We start from the raw sequence: 21852 nt of genomic DNA on the forward strand, positions 1-21852 counted from the left end.
TTTTGTAAATAAGTTCATTTGTATCATTTTTTAGATTCGGCATATAAGTGATACCATATATTTGTCTTTGACTTACTTCACTTAATATGATCATCTCCAGTTCCATCCATGTTGCTGCAGATGGCATTATTTCATTCTTTTTTATGGCTGAGTAATCTTGCATTGTGTATATACACTTCATCTTCTTTATCCATTCACCATCCAATGATGGACATTCAGGTTGCTTCCGTGTCTTGGCTATTGTAAATAGTACTGCTATGAACATTGAGCTACATGTAGTTTTTCAAATTAGAGTTTCCTCTGGATATATGCCCAGGAGTGGGATTGTTGGATCATACGGTAACTCCATTTTTAGCTTTTAAGGAAATTCCATAATGTTTTCCATGATGGCTGCACCAAACTACATTCCCACCAACAATGTAGGAGAGTCCCCTTTTCCTCCTCCTTTTGACCACGTGGTTCTGGTGAAAGCTGCCAATTACAGTGCCAACCCTAGACATGGTTGGCCCAAAATGGATGCCCACTTGAACCCCAGGCCAGAGCAGTCAGAATTCTTTCTGGGGATTTTTACATACTGGGGTGGAGATCAAGTCTTTTCCTTCCTTTGGGGTCTATGATTTAGTATGACTGAAAGCTAGAGCTACCTCAGGCATATCTCTGACTCATAAAGGAAGATTATATAGACTAGGATAAAATGAGGCCAAGTCCAGAGAAATGGAGAGGACAGAGAGCCTGGAAGGCCCCTTCTTTCTCCCTCCCACTTGAGCCCACTGCCCTCAGAAACTTTCCCTACATCTTACCCACACAGCTCCCTCCCTCCCATGACAACTTCTGATAGCCTACTGGGGGCCCAGTGACGTCCTCACCCCATCCCCCTTCAAGGGCCACGCATTGTCCCACGGCCTCTGGGCTGTGAGACTCTGCCACAGGGAGCCTCCCAGTCAAGGCGAAAACTCCCCAAGGGAAAAGGGAGCTGTCCCCTCAGGGATGGATGCAAGACGGCTGACATGTCCACTCAGTTAGAACAGACTCCTTGAGGTGGGATTTCTAGGTCAAGAGATGTACAGAGGTTGAGCGTTGGTTTCATTTTCTGGCCCAAATCTGCTAATTGGCTTGGGTTTGGTCTTGACCTTTGGAAGGTCAGATAGCCTACTCTCACGTCACTTATGTTTGTGGCACCATGAACTGTGACCAATCGGTGTTCCTGTGATCACTCATCTGTCTTACCAGTACAAAAATGTCAGGATTACTCAAGGCATGTCATTCCAATTTAGTGTTAACATAGTCACTTTGAAATATTCAGCCTTTTTCTGGTGTACACTGCTGGCATACACGGGAATATAAAGGTCTGGCACTCTTGGTCCAATTCAAGACATCTCTGAAGGGCCTTTCTAGTTCAGAGCTCCCCTGGGGTGACCCAAGGCTGTCACTGTGTCCATGCCCCCAGCTTGACTTCTCCCTCTGCCCCATCCAGCTTCTGACCCAGCCCTTCTTACATGCTGATCCCAAAGGCACTTCTAAATAAACATTGTACCTTCCACAGCACCCAGACTGGGACACAGCTCTTAGGATCTGAAAGGTCCTTTTGGTCCTGGATCCTAAGTTGCCTTGTATACTTTGTTTTCGCAAGGGCATTTTGATCTCCCCAGCCAGACTGTGAGTTCTTGAAACCAGAAACTGCCTTACATTTCTTTAGCATCCATAGCACACACTTCCCCCACCTTCCATCTCAGCAATCTTTGTTCTGAATTAAACTCAAATATTGGGTAATCCAAAAGTAATATGTAAAGGGCCTTTTGAAAAAAAAATATGTCTACATTATTTGAAAATCACAATGGGGAAAATATTATGGATACTTGTCCTAGTCTGCTCAGGCTGGTATAACAAGATACCATAGACTAGGTGGCTTAAGCGACAGAAATGTACTTCTCAGGGGCTGGGAAGTTCAAGGTCAAGGTGCCAGCCAATTAGAGATCTTGCCAGTGCTCTCTTACAAATGACTGCCTCCTTGCTGTATCCTCACAAGGCAGAGAGAGGGAGAGAGAGAGGAGAATATTTCCAGTCTCTTCGTCTTTTTGTAAAGACATCAGTCTCATTACAAGACCTCCACTCTCATGACCACATCTAAACCTAACTACCTCCTTAAGGGCCCATCTCCAAATACCATCATTGAGGATTAGGGCGTCAAGTGAACTTGGAGGAGACACAAACGTTCAGTCCATAGCAACCTTCTTTCTAAAAAGAATTACAGCAGTGAAGGTCAAGCATGACCTGAAAGTCAACTGCAACGTAGGAAAAAACCCCTCTCACCGTGGTTCCTCTTTCACTGGTCTTCTCATACAACATCTCCTTCTTCAGCGTTTTGATTCTCATTATGCTCTCTGGGCTGTTTCAAGTTGCATGATACACTTATTTAAAATTAGCTGAAATACCAATACTTGGAGAATTTAGTAAATTTGGAAATTCACCAAGGGAAGAAACACGTGTAAATGTACTATGGCGACACCTGGTGGAAATATATGCAATAACATCATAAGCCTCTAATGGTAGATTCCTGGTTTCTTTCTGAAGAAAAAATGGAAAATTTAAGAAACATTCCATAGAGTCAGCAACAAAAAGAAGAAGTGTATGTAGAAACGTGTGGGTCTGTGTGTATTTCTCCTTGTGTATCAAAGATAGAAATGATTCAAGACACAATCAATGAAGATGAGAGCTTGATCAAGAATATGTCATTTATTCAGCTGCTTCTATTCTGATCTCAAACAAGATGCTCCGCCATTGGGGGGCTCACTTTTTCAACCATAAAATAAGAAAAGTGAATAATTTCTACTGAGTCCACTAAACAGTGTTAAGTGAAATGTGTTTTATGAATTGTATGAATGTTATGCTATACAAAATTTAGCTCTCAGCCACAAATTTTCCTTTCAAAGAATTTTAATATTGCTTAAAGATGAGACAGCATTAGTCTGGACTTCGTACCTTACAACGAGTCCCTTTCACTCAGGGGTTAACTGCTTAAAATTACAGTGTGCTCAATAATGAGGGTGGAAACAGCAATTTCTAGGGTAGTGGTCCTCACCAAGGGGTGATTTTACCCTCCAAGGGACATTTGGCAGTGTTTGGCAACAATTCTGGTTGTCACAATGTGGGGGAGGCGGGGATGGTGTTACTGGCATCTAGTGGGTAGAGGCCAGGGATGCAGCTAAACATCCTACAAGGCGCAGGACAGCCCCCACAACAAAGAATTCTCTGGCCCCAGAATGTCAACAGTGCCGCAGTCAAGCAACCCAGTCTAAGGAACAGGAGGGAGAAAGTCCAGCCTCCTCTTTCCCTCCTACGGTCCTCATCACCACCGCCACCAATTACAAAGTTTGGTTAGTGGGTCATAAACGAGAAATTCTCCAACCTATATGTGCAAGCAAGTGCACAGAGTTTGCAGGTTGCATTTTATTAAGTAGGCATTATGAAATGTTATCTACTATTTGTAATCCATATCGACACAGACGCAGTTGGTCATATTCCTCCTCTTTTTACAGGGAAAGTGAACCTGAGCCTTTGCTGGAGAAACATTGAGATAGACTAGTGGTGATCACCAAATGCATAGTTACTTGTGGAATTAGGTCCAAATGATAGTTAAAAAAGAGGGAGTATAATCTGTATTGGCCATATGCTCTGACAGTGTAAATATAATACAGCTGGTTTTTTCAACGGTGCAAGAATAGGGTGAGGGATTGTACCCCCAAAAAATGCTTTTTTTAAAAACTGTTTTCAGTAATCATATTGGCAGTGGTAGTATTAATATTGCTGCTTTGAGATCATTGTATCAGTAATATAGGATAAAGCAAGTGAGTAAGTTTGAACATTCTAATTCTATTATCCATTTGGATTTTGAGAATCATAGTCTCCACTTGGAAGAATGGGTATACAGATGGCAGATAGAAGAGGTTAAGTAAAGAAACTGCTTTGTTTTTACATTTATTCTTTCATGTGAATTCAATAAATCTTTTCTGAATTAAAAAAAAAAAAAGAGGTTAAGTAAAAACTTTGTAGTCCTGAATTTGAAGTATCAGCATAAACTCATGGGATATTTATATTACATTAATAATATTATATTATATTATATTATATTATATTATATTATCTCATCTCCACTGAATCGGCCCAGAAACAAAGCAATGACCAGCACAGTAGCAATGAGCATGAACATCTTTAGTACCAATTATTATTTTGAAACACCATTTCCCACTAAAAGAAGCCAAGGCTTCCTGAAGAAATGGCTGATTCTGGTTTGGGGCAGGAAATGTACAATGTACAGGAATTGACCCTTGAAGTATCATCTTGTCATATCAGATCACAACGAAGCTATGGAAGACCCGTGGTCTCATAAAAAGGATGCAGGAGCCAATTAGAAGAGGCATTCACTCACCAAAGATGGGGCAATTTATGCTTCAATATACCAAGAGATTGAAATAGCTTAAATCCATAAATTCATAATTTTATACACATATTTTTTAAACTTAATTCATCACATTTGGAGAATATTAGGAGACCAATCTTTTATCTTGAAAAACTGGTACATAATGGGAAAGAATCAAGCATTTTTTTCCTGCTTTCCTACATGGATTGTACCGCTGGGTAACCAAATGGTAAACGAAGGGAGACATCTCTTTATGAAAGTATTACAACTAATAAATGAAAAAGAAGCGACAGACTATTACCATGTTGGCCACTCTCAGTGAATTATTGGATTTAGGCTTTAAGCATCAGTGCTTCACTTATCCTTTGCTAACGTAACAAAAGGGAGTCAACGAGACACTTGTGCCTCCTGATTCAAGATCACATGTCCACCTATGGTCTTGCCAAAGGGATGAACCTCATCTAAGTCTCACTGGGCCTCAACTTGATCCAGCTGCCGAAAGGGAGGAAATCCAGAACATATTGAACTACACCACGAGTATGTTGTCAGCAACATCCAGACTGTAGGAAATTTCACAAGTCAAGGGACTTAGGTTTTTCCACAGATAAATTGTAAGGCTGAGAAAGAGACCAAGGGGAAACTTGAAGATTTTCAGACTAAGAATTATATCAAAAATTTCAAATGAAGAACTGTAGAGTCCCAGGGTATTTACTTGGGTAAAACACACTTTTGAACTGCACAGGTCCACTTATATGTGGATTTTTTTCAATAAAGACATATATGTACTACAAATGTATTTTCTCTTCCTTATGATTTCCTTAATAACACTTTCTTTTCTCTAGCTTACTTTATTGTAAGAATACAGTATATAACATGTATACCATACAAAGTATGTGTTAATAGACTGTTACGTTACTGATAAGGCTTCCAGTCAACAGTAGGCTACTAGTAGTTAAGTCTGAGGGGAATCAAAATTTTTACGCAGATTTTTGATCCAACAAGGGCCGGTGCTCCAACCCCAGTGTTGTTTTAAGGGTCAACTGTACGAAGAAACACAAGTAAGAGATTATTTTACTGGTTACTTGAGAGAGAATCATATGATGGGGTCATATGATGGCACATGAAGGGAAAATTTTATTTTTTGACCTGGGTGGCAGGTACAAGGGTGTTACAAGGATTTGCTAATATATGCCTTATAATTAAATATTAATACTCTAAATGTTAAGATATTATGTCAATATTAAATCAAATGTTAATAAAATGTTAAAGTAAGTATTAAATTAAATAATAATATATGCCTTGTAGTGATTCATTAAGCTATATGTTCATTTTTATGTGATTTTCTGTATCTGTGTTTGATTTTCCAGGGAAGTTTTTTGTGAATAATATAAAGAAATTGCAAGGCAGAAAACTGTGGAATCTTCTCACATCAGCACAAATACACAGTGGGTTTCTGTAACTTTGTTTTTACACTTAACTTTATAGATAACGTAATGATAATTACAGGAGTTGGCCACTAGGGTGTGTTCTTTGTTGCCCATAGCATCTCTGCACTAAGAAAAGGAGGTTTTGAAATGTTTATGCAATGCCATGTGTTAGGATAAAACGAGCAATTATTCGTTGTCCTTTGATCACAATCTACATAAATGAGTGTTAGCGCCGGCAATTTTTGTTTGGAAAGTTAGATTCAACATGTAAATACAGTGTATATATCATGAAAATACTGCGTCTTTTTCATCCTTTAAAATGTCTTAATTTACTTAATGTTATCATAATAAAACCTCATAAACTATCTTAACAAAACATTAGGACCTAACATGTGGAGAATGAAAGGTGAGAAATTCTCAGAGTGGTCTTCTGATAAGAGATGACAGCCCACTGGTAGCAGGGACAGAAGCACGTGAGGGCTATTCAGAGTCTCCCCTAAATATGCCACCCAGCTCCTGGGGGGCTGAGAATAACACAGCGCACCGGCCAGGCTTTGAGGGCCAATGAGGAATGAAAGACGGTCTCTGAGGGGCCAGGGCTTAGCACAAGGGTGAGGCCAGTTGTGACTGCTACTCTAAGAACCGTCTTTCTTCACGTGCAATGTAGAAAGGGCTGCTGTTCATAGGCTTTTATTGATATGAACTCAGGCTAAGCTTGATGGCCCTGTATCTTAGGTGAGAAAAAGTGGCTCTCCTGTAATAGCTGCTTATCTTTTCTCAAAAGGAGGGAAAGAGTGATACAAGCTCTTTTTTGTTACTAAATCATAAGCCACAGATGCTTTGTATTGCCAAGGAAATAAAAAGCTTATGAATGGTTCATAGGCTGAGAAAAAGGATGCTTTGAGTTTTAGAATTTTTCTACAAGGCTGCAAGAGATAGTACAGCAATAAATCTTAAGCTTCATCTCTAATTGTTACTGTGTCATTTGCCATACCTCTCCAGCCATCCTAAAGGTGTGATACAGTGTCCATGGGTAAATTTTTGTATATATACATTTGTTAGAATGGATTAGAATTGCTCATTCTGGTTCCTTTTTGAGATTTCCTGCGTTAGTGACTTCTTGGGTCATACATCCTTCCTGCTGTGATGACAATATCCTGATGGTGAAGAGGCAGGATGCTGAGTGATAGTGAAGAAGAAAGTAGAGGGGATAAATTGGCAGGATCACGTTGGGAGTGTCACAGATAAAAGATTCCTGTCTGGTGGACACTGTGGCTTTTCCCTAACCCCTAGTGCTCTGCAGGGACCCCACGCATCACCCCCAGAGCCAAAATCCAGACTCCCTCATTTTAGGACATTCCCAGGAGCCTCAGGAACATGGTTTGTCCTGGGCTTGGTTTAAGTACTGCACTGTGTCCCCCACCTCTCAGTTTCCTCCCACCCCTGCCAGCCTCACACCCTAAATGGCCACCTCCTGCATCCAGAATGTCTCCTCCACCACTGCTCATCTTCTGACGCTTGTGCAGTGGTTAAGCACATGGACTGTGGCCTTAGAGAGTACAGAGTTAGAATCCCAGTCCAGCCACTTTTATGTGACCTTGGGCAAATTATTTAACTTCTCTAAGCCTCCGTTTCTTTTTCCATTAAATAAAGATGATGAGGATAATAATATTGACCTAATATTGATTTTTTTTTGTAAAGCAAATATTCTCCTGTAACCAACACCCAAATCAAGAAAGAGAGCAGACCACTTCAGCACTGCCACTCCTTCCCATTCACTGACCCCCTCCCTGCAGCTTGCAGACTGTAGATTTATCTTGTTTTTGAATTTTATATAAATGGTAACCTACAGCATATATACTTTAACATCTGGCTTTTTCCACTAACCCATCTACTTCTGAAAGTCACTCAAAGGGTCACATTAGTAATAATTCTTTTGTTCTCATTCTACTGCTGATGAGAACTTGGGTTGTTTCCATTTTGGGCTATTACCCAGACAGCTACAGGGAACACGCTGGACGCAGTCTTAAGCAGTAGAAAATAAACATGCTAAACCTCCACTGAAATGGAAGGAACAAATTTCTAGACTTAAATTTACACATGTTTAGAGTTACTGACAGGTAACAAGGCAGAATGGAAAAGAAGATAGGGTTTTAGACAAGGCACACTTGTGATAAATTCTGGACTTTCCACTTACTAATTGTGTGACTTGGGCAGTTACTTGACCTCTTTGAGAATCAATTTCTTCATCAGCAAAATAGTAATAAAAATATCTCTCTCATTCAGAGGCAGAGATGGTCACACAAGAAGGCAAAGGCAGGGCACCTAGCAAGCACGAAGGGGAGTTTGCAGCATTTCAGGGGTGGGAGGGGAGCACAGGTGCAAAGGGAGGGGCCCCTTCTCTCCTGGAAGCTTCTACTCAAGGTATTTATTCAAACATATCTCCTGGAAATATGTTTATTATGAAATTTTGAAAGGCAGGGAAATTTTTTAAATTTCAAAATGACCAAGTGAAACAAATGAATCTAAGTGCATATCAAGTTGGTGGCATATCTACACAGAGAAAGACTAAAACACAATACTGACTGCATACCCTGGTGGGGTGTACTCCAAGGGCAAAAAGTAGCGAGCTAGCTAGCTAGATAAATAGATAGGGCAAATCATTATATTAGTATCTTGGGAACCAAGATTTTCAGTATAAAGAAAAAAAGAGACAAGAGTAGAAAATCCAGAGAAGGTGAGTAAAATTTCTGTAACTCATTAATATGCACTATTATTTCTTATATAGTAACTGTTTACTAAAAAGGCCAAGAAGCAATCACACTTAATGGCAATGAGCATCCCTAGTGCCCAGATTATAAATGTCCTTATTTGAATATCAATATGAATTCATAATTTAACAAAATTTTTCTCTCCACCTCTGCCCACTGCAAGAGCCCAGAAGCAATGGCACCCCAAGACTGTTAGGTACAGGAACCAATTTGTGAGCCAAGAATGGAAAAATTTGATTGTCAAAAGAATAATGGCTACCATGGATTGAAAAACAACAAAATTCTAAAAATCCAAGTGTTCATAATGACACTAATCAAACACACACACACACACACACAACCTTTCACTGCTTGTCTTTGGAGGTTGCTATGGCACCAACACATTTTTATGAAAATTGGTAAATGAAGGAAAGGAGGGAAGCATTTATCCCACCTTCACACTCAGCCTGTGTTTCAAGGTAACTAAAGAGTTGATAAAGGAATGTTCTTCTTTATGGAAGTCCAGTTAATCAGTCTGGAAGAATTGGTATCCACTAATTAAATGATGTATTTGGACCACAGTTATCAACAGCTGCTAAAACCACCAGCTGCAAGGTTGATGAGGAGCTTCAGAATGCAGGGATCAGACTGACTCCACTGCAGTCTCCCGTGGCCAGTCTTCAAAGTGAGAAGTGAAGTATGTGGCACGACTAAGAAGTGCTCTTGCCGGCAAACCTGAATCTAATCAAGCCTCTGGCGTAACTGACCAGTTGACAGGAAACAGGAGGTACAGGAACAGTAAATGAACCAGCAGTGATCGGTCAGCCAAATCTAACAGAGGGGAAATTCCACAGGCAAATAACTTGGTTTCTTCCACAAAATAAAAAAAATTCACTAAAAAAAAAAAAAAAAAAGACAGGTGATTAAAATGGACTCAAAAGAGACAGCCGCCAAACGCAGTTTGTATACCTTGTTTGGGTCCTAATGTGAAGAAACCAAATGTAGAATGACATTTTTGAGGCATTCAGGGAAATGTGAATATGCACTGGGTTCTAGTTGATGTTACTGGCAATTTTATTAAGCATAATAATACCAATGAAGTTATATATATATTATATTTTTTCAAAATGCTCTTATCTCTCAGAGATAGCTACTTCAGTATTTATGGTAAAATAATACAATGTCCGTGATTTGCTTTAAGATATTCTAGCAAAGTGGGGTGGAAGGTATAGATCAGTGGTAGAGTGTGTGCTTCGTATGCACAAGGTCCTGGGTTCAATCCCCAGTGCCTCTGTTAAGGGGAAAAAATAAAATAAAATGCTCTTTAAAAAAATAAAGTCTGTGACTCATTAAAAAAATATAGTATGTTGACACAACATTGTAAACTGACTATAACGCAATTAAAAAAAAATATATATAGTATGACTGAACTATTATTCTGTACACCAGAAGTTGACACAAAATTGTAAACCGATTATACTTCAATTAAAAAAAAACTTGCAATAAGAAATATATATACATATATATATATTCTAGCAAAAAAATGATGGAGTGATATAAATGGAATAAGATGCATCAGAGGTTGACTGCTGAAGCTAGATGAAGGATACTTGATAGTTATTATGTTATTCTTTCTATTTGGGGTATATCTGAAATATCCCAAAATGAAAAAAATTTTAACCTTATCTAGAATTTAAATTTATGCCAATGGTGTAAATTATATTAAATCTCATTAATTTGGACTAATGGCAATCAAGGCCAGACTAAATTAATTTTTAATTATAATTCTAACTTGATAACAATTGCATTTAACTTCAACAGACTATATCTTTATTATTTATAAGTTGATGCAGTAACTTGGACAGGGAAGTTTTAAAGAGTTTGTAAATAAAATGTCAAGTATTGCATCCAGGTGTTAAATGTAACCCTTCTCATTATCAGAGCTTTAACAAGGGCCCCAAAGGTCAAATAGCAAACACAGCAAGTGTCAAGTTCCAAGATTATCAACTGAGATACTGACTAGACTAGACCATCTACACCAGGCTTGTGAAGGGCAAAATCCAAGCTAGCTCCACCAGGATTAGATGACCACTGTCTTCTAACCTTGGGAAGAGGCCAAGAGGCTTTCTTTGGTGCTGTGCTGTGTGTCCCCTCCCACTCCACCATGGGGGAAGGGTAGGGGTCTCTCCTTCCCACTCAAGCTTGTGGAGGGGCTCCAAAAGGCCCTCGAGAGAACATGGAGTTGGAGAGACAGGAAGGCGGGCATTTGAAAGGCGAAAGGCCATGGTGACTGCCCCTTCTGTGGACAGAGTGAGGAGAATCACTTAGGAATAAACAGTACTTCCCAGATGCCAGGGCAAAGGGACATGTTTCCAGGGACCATATGTGGACCCCATAATGAGTTACTGCCCAGAGTTATCTAAGGACTTCATCTAAGAGCAAGCCAAGAGGTGGGACCAGCTGGAGGGGAGGTCAGAAGGTCATCTGAGAACACCACCTAGAGGTCAGAAGGGCCCCCACTTGGTCAAACCAACTCCACAGACAGCCACGGCCAAATTACCACTGCGTCAGCCACGAGGCAGGGCTGCTCTCTCCCCCTTCCATTCTCTCCTCAACCCAGAGGGGTCAGAAACTGTGGCTAGTTTCCCAGTCTGAAGTAGGCCCAAGCTTGGGAAGGGGGGAAATTTAGAATTTAAACAAATTTAGAGTTTCAATAGAACTCTTCATAGGACTTTAAAAATGTCTGAGCTGAGGCTATTCAGATAACAGATACAGAAACCAAAAAAGCTACAAGACAGATTCATAATTTTATTGAGGAGAGAGAATGAGTCCGAATTTAACAATTCAAATTACCTACTCTTCCAGTAAACCACTTAAAAATAGTTCTAAACTCCTGGCAATAGCTTAGAGTGAGGAGAAAGATGGCACTGGAGGTGATTGGAGAACGTGGGACCTAGTGCTAAGGATTTGGGTTCTTTATGCTAAAAACAATGAGAAGCCCCTGAAAAGTTTCCGGTGGTGGATTACAAGACAGGATTTCATATGTTGTGGCTGCAGTGGGGCAAGTGGTTTAGGGTAGGGTGGGTGGGTGGGGCTGGAGTGGAAGCAGGAAAACCAGTTAGGAATGTGTGGTCACCCAGCTGAACGATGGTGGTGACTCTGATGGAGACAGGAAGAGGGAAAGAAGTGAGTGGGGCTTAGATTTACTCCAATAATCATTATCTACAGGGCTTGTGGATGATTAGCTCCTGGCGGGGGGGGGGGGGGGGGGGGGGAATTAGGGGAAATAAAAAGCTTATTCCTGGGTTTCTGGATTGAGCACCTTGGTGCGTGTGGTGCCTTTTAACAGGGAGGAAGACCAAAGGGGAAGTTTGGTGGGAAAGATGATAAGCTTAGTTCTAAATCTGAGAGGTCGGGGAAAGCTGTCCGGGAGGGAGTTGGAGAACAGAGCTTGGAGTTTAGGAAATAGGATGGAGGCGAGGGCCTCCATTGGCAGGGATGTTGAGTGCAGCTTGGGAGGGCTGGCCTTGCTGGGCAGCCTGGAAACTGACATCCTGGGGAGGGAAGAGCCCCGGGGAAAGGAGGGGCTCGTAGAGAAGATAAAGCGAACAAAGACAATTCCAAAGTAGAGTGAAAAACTTTCACGCTGACCGAGAAAAGGCAGAACGTTGCTGTCAAATTATGCCAGGAACTGCCTGATTTCTGTCATAAAAGACAGATTATTTTTAAAATTTGCGATTCAATTATTCAAAGTTCAACATACCTCCTCAATAAGTGTTGGTTGACAATTGTGATTTTCTGTGTTTCAGGTTGGGAATATGGAGCTACTTTAAAATAAACCTTTAAAGAATTAAAAAAAAAAAAAGAGTGTAAAAGAGTGGTGATTTCAAAGCTTAACAAATATTAACTATTATATATACAATAGATTAAAAATACAAATTTCTTCTGTATAGCACTGGGAACTACATTCAATATCTTGTAGTAACCTATAATGAAAAAGAATATGAAAACAAATATATGTATGTATAGGTATGACTGAAACATGCTGTACACCGGAAATTGAAACAACATTGTAAACTGTATCTCAATAAAATAAACACATAAATAAATAAATAATTTTAAAATTAAAAAAAAAAACATTTAGGGAGGAATAAAACAGAATGTTAGATATTGTTGACTGGCCAATCAAATGAAGACTTGAAAATGGCCTTTAAGAGTTCTTATGTTTTTGAAACATATACTGAAATATTGGGGGATAAAGGATATGATACCTAGTATTTCCTTCAACATAATCCTAGGGTTGGGGAGGGGGCGGGTATCTTCCCTCCAACAAGATCGCCATGAGTTGTCAGTTGTGGAGACTGGATGTGGAGCCCATGAAGGTTCACTGCACTATTCTTTCAACTGATGCATGTGTTTGAAATTTCCTGTCACAAAAAGTTTTTTATTATTTTTCCATAATAAAGTAGCCATTGGATTTATCATTACGGAGATCGCGAGTAACCACTGCATAAGTAGTTTTAGTGACGGCAGAAGCCAGATTGAATGGATTAAGTAGTAACTGCAGGTTAGGCTGTAAAGACAGTGAGTGTAGGAAATGCAACTTGTGGAAAAACTCTAGCAGTGGAGGCAAGAAGGAGGTAGGGAGTAGACAAAGAAGGATGTGGGTTGGAAAGAGGGTTTTTTCTTCTTCAGAGTGGAGAGACTGGAGTGTGGTTATATCCTCATACAGCTAAGCCAGAGGACAGGGAAAGTTGTTGAATAAGGAAGGAGCCTGAGAAGGTAGGAGGAGATGGAATGAAGACTCTAATTGAAGAAACTGACCTCGGGTCTTCCTCAGATACAGAAGAGAAGGGCGCAGGTGCAGCCGGCCAGAGATGCGTGACAGGAGGCACAGGGCTTGTATATTTTTCTCTCAACCAGACAGTGAAGTGAGGGCACTTCCTGAGCAGGGGACGGAAGGGGAGGGTCATTGGTAAGCATGAAAACTGTTTTCTGGGTTTTTTTTTTTCAGAACCCTCTGTAGCTTGGTTCTGAGCGCACAAAAGAAGGTCCAGGTGTATCAAATCGTTGGAGGTTGGCCAAAGATGCACAAAAAAGACACTGAAAACGAGAGTTTAGGACTGTAGTAGGTACCTATTGTTGCAGAACAAATTACCCCCAAATTGAGCAGCTTAAAACCACAAGCATTTATGATCTCAGAGAGTAGCACACCAGCCTAAAACGGTGGTATTTCATAGACTCACCATCATTTCAAATTATTCTACTTACTTGCTTTTGCCCACCTCCCCTCAATAAAAGGAAGATTCCTGAGAGAGGGACCAGGCCTGTCTTGCTCTTTGCTGTATTCGCTTGGTGTTAGAGGAGTATGAGGTATATAGCCGATGATGAGAAAAATCTATAAATAAATGACTGAGTGAATGAGTGAAACCCACCATGAGAGAAAATGTTAGTTTCAACTTAGTGACAAACTTTTTTTTTTCTCTTGGGAAGGATGGAATTTCCAAGGGTGATTTATTAGTTTGCACAGAAGTTCAATGGTTGCCTAACTGTATTTTTTTTCTATTTTTAAATATATTTTTACTTATTTTTAAAATGTATTTTTATTATATTTTTATAAAATTTTAATATTTTAAATCTATTTTTATATTTTATTTATACTTATCTATATTTATATTTTTATTATATTTTAAATCTTTTTAAATAAAAATTTTTACCTAGCTTTTACCCTCTTCTCCTGTTTCTTTTTTCAAATATAATTAGTTTATATTGCTGCCAATAAAACAGTTCTCAGATGTATAACTTAACGTCTTGAGTGCCTTGAAAGATCACCCTCAAATACAAACATACATATTCCATTCTAAATGCAAAAGGTAAGTTCCACAAAAGATTGTTGTAAAGAAATATCAACTTAACATCTTCCTTTTTCAATTCACTTTCAATTTAAAATTAGAAACGAGTCTTGGCAACAACAACAACAAAATTGGTCCCTGAATGAATACAAAGAAGCATACTTAATGATTCCAACTGACTTTTTGAAAACCATGTATCTTAAGGGAAAATTCCCTTTTGAAATATTAACATTCAAATTGTTAAACCTAGTGGGAAAAAAAGTAATATCTTATATTTTATTGGTTCCGGGGTTTATATACACTTATGCCACCGCCCCCCACCCTCCAGCACTGTTTGAGACAGCAGGTGGTGAGGACCACCAAGGGGCTGGAGCTTTGTATCCTTAGAACAAGTATTTTGGTTCACAGTCCCAGCTTGGCGCTCTCTAGCTGTGTGATCCCGAACCAGTCCCTTGAACTCTCTGGGCCACAATTTCCTTCTCTGTAAACTGAGGTGTTATCAGAGTTGTGAAGGTCAAATGAGAAGTCCTTCTCCCACCAGAGATGTGTGAATTAGCTAAGAATGGCTGTTGTCTCTATTTTTACAGACTAGAAAACTGAGTCAGAAGAGTTCAGAGATTTGCTTAAGGTTATACAATCAGGAGGCATCAGCGTTTGACTCATCCTCAGAATTTGTCTCCAAATTGAGTGCTGTTTCCCCCTTTCTACAATTATCTCCCACTTTAACAATGAGAGTGTACGGCTGCACTTAGAAAAGGTTAAAAATAAGAATACTCCAATGACAGCCACAATCAGAAACTGACAGTGAGAATAACTGTTTTTACGTTCGCACAGTGTACCCATCTAAAGAGAGCAAGAATGATCACCCTGAGGCTTTAGAGATTTAACTAAGGTTTTACTAGCAACAAAATATCATACTTATAAATTACAGCTAAATACTAGTTCTTTTAGGGACTGGGGTTAGTTTCTTTTCTTTTCTTTAACATCACTCCCTCCTCCTGGCCTCTGTAACCAGGTGCAGCTCTACAGTGTGTTACACAAATACAGTTGATCTTCATTTACTGTCACTGTGTTCTGTAAAATTGCCAAGAACACCGAGTTAGCGAATTCCTAGGGGAAACAGGGTTAGGTTGCTGTGAGCCTCCGGTGACAACATTTTTGTCACCAATCAATACATAACCCGGTTTCATGTTTGTTTCTGTTTAAAGACACTTTATTTAATATATATTGTTGATTCATTCACAGTGAACTCACAGCCAACCGCACTGTAACTCATGCCTGAACGAAGCTTGTCTAACACATGTATTTTTCTCCATAAGGCTTTCTTGTGCTTAGGACACTAGACAGCACTTCAGCACTGCACTTGGGGCCATTTTAAACAGCATGATCATCAATAAAAAGCACAAAAATTAAAAAAAAAAAATCAGGGCATTAAAGAGATCGTGGAAAAGGATGCTTTTTCCAGTATAAAAGCCAATACAGGAAGGCAGAGTGCAGCCTTATTCAGCCTCCGCTGGGAACGTGTGCACTGGGCAACTCAGAATTCCCGCCGCTCTGCATCTGGCCATAAATGACCGTAGAAGCACCATCTGTATTAATTTGGAGGTTACAAATACATTTTAGCTAAGAGGTGAATTCACAAATATGGAATCTGCAAATAATTGTAGGAAAGATTATATATACTTGGAACAGGAAGAGGCAATGGGAAAGGGGGCCACTGGCATTGAGACTGCTCTCCTGTTAAGCAGGTGAGTGGACAAGTACCCCAGTCAACCTTAGTCCTCTTGCCTGTGAAGGGAGGAGGCTGTATTAAATGAGGTCTAAATATCCTCCCAGCAATAATATTCAGTGATACAGTTCATGACCCTCCTATGGGCATGGAACATACAAGTTTATGTAGACTATGAGACTATATGGATTAATGGAGCCAACTTTGTGACTGTAGGCAAATACTTAAGCTCTCTGAACCTCATTTTCTTTACAAAATGAAAACATCTATTTCATAGAGTTGCTGGGGGAAAAAAGACTGGAATAATAAATAAAACCATAATGTATGCAAAGTACCTAGAACACAGGGAGCACTAAAATGTTAATTTTCCCTTTCTTGAAAACCCTGCAGATTCATGTAAACTTTTTCAATCGTATGCTGGGGAAAAGGGTTATTTAATAACTTCATAATGTCCAAGAATGATCAATGACCATATGTTTTATGAAGAACCTATTGGTTTCTAAAGTGGTAATATAATATGTCAAGAGTTTTCCTGAGTTATCTGCCAGTTAGTAGGTTAAATGCAGCTGCCCAGCCCACAGCAAGTAGTCAAAATTCCCTGGTTTACTTTTCACTGATTCACTCATCCATTATTCCACAAATGTTTCTGGACTACCTACTATGTGCCAGGCACTGTTCTAAGCCCTGGAGATAAAGCAGAAAACAAAGTAGTTAAGTCCTTGCTTTCCAAGAGCTTATGGGCAGACAATAAGCCAATATCTAATGAAATGTCCGGTGACAGTCAAGATGAAGAAGAAAACTAAAGTGAGCTAAAGGGATAGACAGTGCTGGAGGGAGGAGTGCTTCCTGAGACAGGGCCATCAGAGAAGGTCTCTTTAAGGAGCTACATTTGAGCAACGACCTGAATGGTGGGAAGGGGAGAACACAGAGATGATCCAGGCAGAGGAGGGCCATGCAGGACCCTGAAGTAAGAATGACAGTGTGTGCTGGATAAACAACATGAAGGCTGGAGGGGCCAGGGTGTGGGCTCAAGAAGGGAGAGCAGCAGATGAGACCCAGAGTGGAAAGAAAGGCCAGCTCCTGGAGGCCAAGTACACTGTACAAAGGGCTTTGGACTCTATACTGAATGTTTGCTGAACTTTTTAAAATGTGATGCAACCATATTGAAAGGATGAGGGGAGGGGAAAAGGGTGAAAGAGAGAAATTTTCATTATCAATAGATAAGGCCTAAAACTGAAAAATTAAGAAATAGGAGAATGAGCATTTTATTTAGAAATATGAAGGTAAACTACCAGAAGAAAGGGCCAAATGAGACAAAAGTTGTTGCCTGTGGGGTACAGAACTCCAGAATGGAGAAAAGTGTGGTGGAAAACAGCTGGTTTCTTTAAACATCCTGTAGACCCACTAGACTTAAACACAAGCTCATGTGCACACATACACCGACACAAGCAGGAAAAAAGAGCAGGAAAATTCCAACTTCTGGTCAGAGGGCTGATTGAACCCAATTTTTTATCATTCCTTCCTCCAAAATCTATTGAAATGAAAAAAGGAATATAAAAGTAAAAATAAATCAGTACTTCTGCTGGAAAGACAGGAGAATGTACCAGCAGCAGACCAGAACATTTAGGAATTTCTGGACGACACAGAGGATTTGGGATCAGATAGATTATTAAACATAATATTCCTGATTAAAAAACCTCACACAAGCCTAAGAGAGAACCTCGAAAAGTGAGTTTGCCAGCACAGTCCCACCAAATTCGTAAAATGATAGACCCATTTCACCCCCATCAGGCTGCGGTCAGCAGATATCTACAGCTCTCTAGAGTGGGAATACTGACACTGGACACTCTTTCAGATGAGAAAATGAAAGCAGACACCCTGGGCAGTGTGCCAGGGGATTTACAGCCACCAGTTGGGAAGGAACCCATGGAGAAGAGTTTTCTCGCCCCACTCCATCCACTATGCTAAACCATCAGCACATTCAGGGCACCTGCATCCACTACCAGACAAGCAGGAGTCTTACAACAGGTAGCAAGCTTGAAAATCAAAGCACGATCACAGGAATAAGACTGAACAGGCCCATTATCATGATGCTTTGCCATCACTGCCGTCCTGGAAAGCCACTCCTTTAGTTCTTGTCAAGATGCCCTGAGACCATCCTGGATGTTGTCCTTGTCAAGACCTCGCTCTCTGACTTTTTATCAATTCAGTGAGTTTTTCCACATATTCCCAATGAATTCCTTTTTGAAGAATCTAACTAGACTCAGAGCCTTTCGTTGCTTGCAATGAAAAAACTCTTACCATACAAAAAGATGGCTGAATGGCAATTAATAAGCTTAATTTAATGCTATTATCATATAGTTACATATTTTTAAATATTTATAATATATACATCATGGTACATAATTAATAAGCTTAACTTAATGCTAATACAGAGAATGCACATTCTTTTCAAAAGCCTATGGAACATTTACAAAATGATCTTTTAGGTAACACACACATACACACAAATCAAAATATTCCAAAAAAGTAGAAACACATGGGTCACAGTGTGAAACAAAACAGAATTTAAAAAACCCAAAAATTAATACCAAAAGCATATCCAAACTTACTCACTTGGAAAGAAATAAAAGCTGAAATTACAGAAAATTTAGAAAATAATGGTGATAGGAACATTGCCCAACAAAATCTATGACAACATATGATAACAAGACTCTAGTGATTTTCTCTTATAGCCTTAAATACATTCATCAGAAACCAAGAAAGATGGAGAAAAAGTAAATTAAGTGGTCAATTCAAAAAGTTAGAAAAAAGACAACGAAATAGATAGCAGGTTAATAGAAAAAAAATGTAAACTACAAAATGAAATAGAAAAAAAAATAGACTTGGTCAATAATACCAAAATTTGATCTTTTAAGAAATGAAAAGAGATAGCTAATCAAAATTATTAATGAGAAAGAGAGCATGTGAAAATTATTTTTTAAATTATGAGAGTATTTTTTAAGTCTGGGAGTCAAGAAGGCCTTAAGCAAGGCCTTAGCAAGATGCAAATCAAAAGCCATAAAAGAAAACACTGAAATACTGGACTCCATTTAAAAAAAAGTTACAATGTTTGAAAAATGAAAGACTCCATAAACAAAACTGACAAATAAGTAAACTAGAAAATACCCATTACAAATATAAGAGTTAAAAGCCATAACTGTAAAGAGCTGCTATAAACTAAGAACATCAGGTACACATCCAAATTTGTTAATGCACAGGAGCTATACAAAGCTAATTTTTAGGGAAAGAATGACCAATAAACATTTGAAAGAATGTTGAATTATACTAGTAATCAGGAAAGTTTAAAACAATTAAGAGACCATTTTCCACCCATCAGATCAGCAAAAATTTCTAAATATGATAACACTCAGTGCTAAAAATGCTGTGAGGAGACATGCACTCTCATACACTGTTAATAGAGAATATAAATTGCCAGTATTTTTGGAAGACAGCTTAGCAATTTGTATGAAAAATTTTAATGTTCATACTCCTTTCAATCAGGCCACTTCCAGAAATCTATCCTACAGAAATACTTGAACCCGTGCACAAAGATGTATGCACACACATGCTCACTGAAGCATTTTTTTTGGATTAGTGAAAAAAATGAAACTTTCTAGGTTCATCGGAAGGAAAATGATGAAAGGACTGCTGAGCAGCCTTTAAAAACAATGAGTAAATCTATAGATACATACATGAAAAAATTTCCAAGAAAAGTGTTAAATGCTAAGAATTATTGGATGCAAATTACACGTGTAGCCATTTAAGTATCTGTGTGACGTATACAGATACACAGGTATGGGGGTAGGTATGGTATAGAGACTTTTACATTTTACCTCATATTCCAGGGTTGTTTTAATAAAGAAAAAGAAGACAACAAAAGAAAACAGTTTAGAAAGAAATGTATTAAGCTGTAGTTGTGTTTACCTTAGATAGGGGAGAAAAAAGGGTGAGACTGAAAGAGATTTTTACTTTTCAGTCTATAAACTGTAAAAAAAAAATCCAAGTATTCTGCATTTTTGTGAAATTAAACATTTTTAATATAAAGAGGCAATGTATGGAAATACTTTTCAAAGACAAAAGAAATGGACCCTAAGTTTACCCTAGCAATATTTCAAAGTCACAATTAAAAATAAAATAGGATAGTCATGGTGTCTTACCTGGTACTTTTCCAGCTGTCCTTCCTTTACAACGCAATTAGAAATTACTTAAAAATAATCCCTCACTCCATTATGGAATATCACTGCCTTAGATACTACCTTCCAGACCAAGAGCTCAAAGAATAGTTAGCTCAAAAATTTCAGCAGAAAACCCCGAACTGGCAGGGTATCACGGGCGGGGTGACATTCATCCTATTTCCTAATTAATATTAGAGCAGTTAAATCTCCCTAACAGTTACTCATTAAAAAAAAAAAGTCACACATAAGTCATAAATTGTGTTATTTTATTGGGTTTGTATAACGGCATTAGACAATCATGAAAGTATAAGCAATTAAAAAAAAACCGCTCAACTAATGATCATTGATGGGAAGCAGTCATCGCGAACCTTACCCAGCACTTAACTGCGTGCACGGCAGCATGACTTTGCACAATGAAACTCTCTAAAGCTTGAGCATTCTCCCGGGAGTATACTTGGAAATATAAAGGTACACAAGTAAAGGAGGCATAAGGTTTTGAATGGGACATTTTAGACTCACGGTGGGTAGAAAAAAATACAAGAAAAAGAACTGCACTGTTTATTTAGAGCGCTGAGCAAGTGGCCAAACACTATCACACACCAGGAGACTGATGTCGCCCACATGCATATTACACGTTAAGTCGCAGTGGCAGGGAGGGTGTACGTGGAACACCACCTAACACTCCAGATGCGTGTTGCAGGCCTCCTAATCCCGTACCCCGCCCACCCTCTCGTCTACACGGCGGGCTCAAACGTCCTGACGCATCCTCACTGACGAGGCGCTCCCTCCATTTTGTCCCCAGTCTCCTTCAGGCGAACCGAGCGGCGCTATTTCATAGCCACTCACTGATAAAACCAAACCAGGGAGGAGGAGGTGTGCGCGCGGGACCACACTTTGCCCGAGGCCGGCGCCCGGGGCTAAATGGCGGCTGGCGCTGGGTGGAGCTGCCTGGGGCGCCCAGGGCTCGTCCCAGGGCGGGAGGACAAAGGACACGCAGGGAACGCGGGCCGCAAGCCAAGGCCGGCCGACTTCCGGGCCGTGCGCTGAGAGGGTGGGGGCGTCCTGCTCACAGGACAAAGCCGCGGCGGCGCGCACAGGCTCTCTACGCGGCCCCGCCCGCCCCCGCCCCCGCCCCGCGTGCCCGGCGCCCATACACGCGCGCGCGCGCGGACAACGGTTAGAAATGGCGGTTAGGACGAGAGGAGGGGCCGGGGCGGGAAGAAGTTCAGCCTCAAGGAGCCAAGTGTCTGGGTGCGTGGTTGTTTCACGAGCCGCCCTCCTCCCCTGGACCAGGCACTCGGGCTAGGGAGAGCCCCTGTGGAGAAAGCGTGACTCGTTTAACTGAACAAAGGATATGGCGGCCACAGCTGAAACCACCAGCCCAAAGGCGCTGCGGCGTGAGAGACTAGGAAACATTCCCTAAAATGGCGGACAGAGCGGGCGGGGCGGGGCTTCCGCTC

At 40.0% G+C, this 21852-nt stretch overlaps 1 long non-coding RNA gene and 1 other non-coding gene across 4 annotated transcripts; one reads left to right on the plus strand and one right to left on the minus strand.

Annotated features, from left to right (window-relative positions):
* Window positions 1-5526: 5526 nt before the first annotated feature.
* LOC116659256 lies at window positions 5527-21758 on the minus strand. Of its 3 annotated transcripts, XR_004314498.1 has the most exons (6): window positions 20375-20759; window positions 13866-13992; window positions 13419-13538; window positions 12866-13021; window positions 12358-12434; window positions 5527-9488 (listed from the first exon to the last, which is right to left on the minus strand). It is a non-coding gene; the product is annotated as an uncharacterized LOC116659256 (long non-coding RNA). The 3 variants fall into 3 exon arrangements; XR_004314497.1 differs by lacking the exons at window positions 13866-13992; window positions 20375-20759 and adding an exon at window positions 20766-21758; XR_004314496.1 differs by lacking the exon at window positions 13866-13992.
* On the plus strand, window positions 9817-9888 carry TRNAT-CGU. Its single transcript has one exon. It is a non-coding gene; the product is annotated as a tRNA-Thr (tRNA).
* Window positions 21759-21852: the final 94 nt, after the last annotated feature.

This window comes from Camelus ferus, chromosome 23 (genome assembly GCF_009834535.1).
Source record: "Camelus ferus isolate YT-003-E chromosome 23, BCGSAC_Cfer_1.0, whole genome shotgun sequence".
NCBI lineage: Eukaryota > Metazoa > Chordata > Mammalia > Artiodactyla > Camelidae > Camelus > Camelus ferus.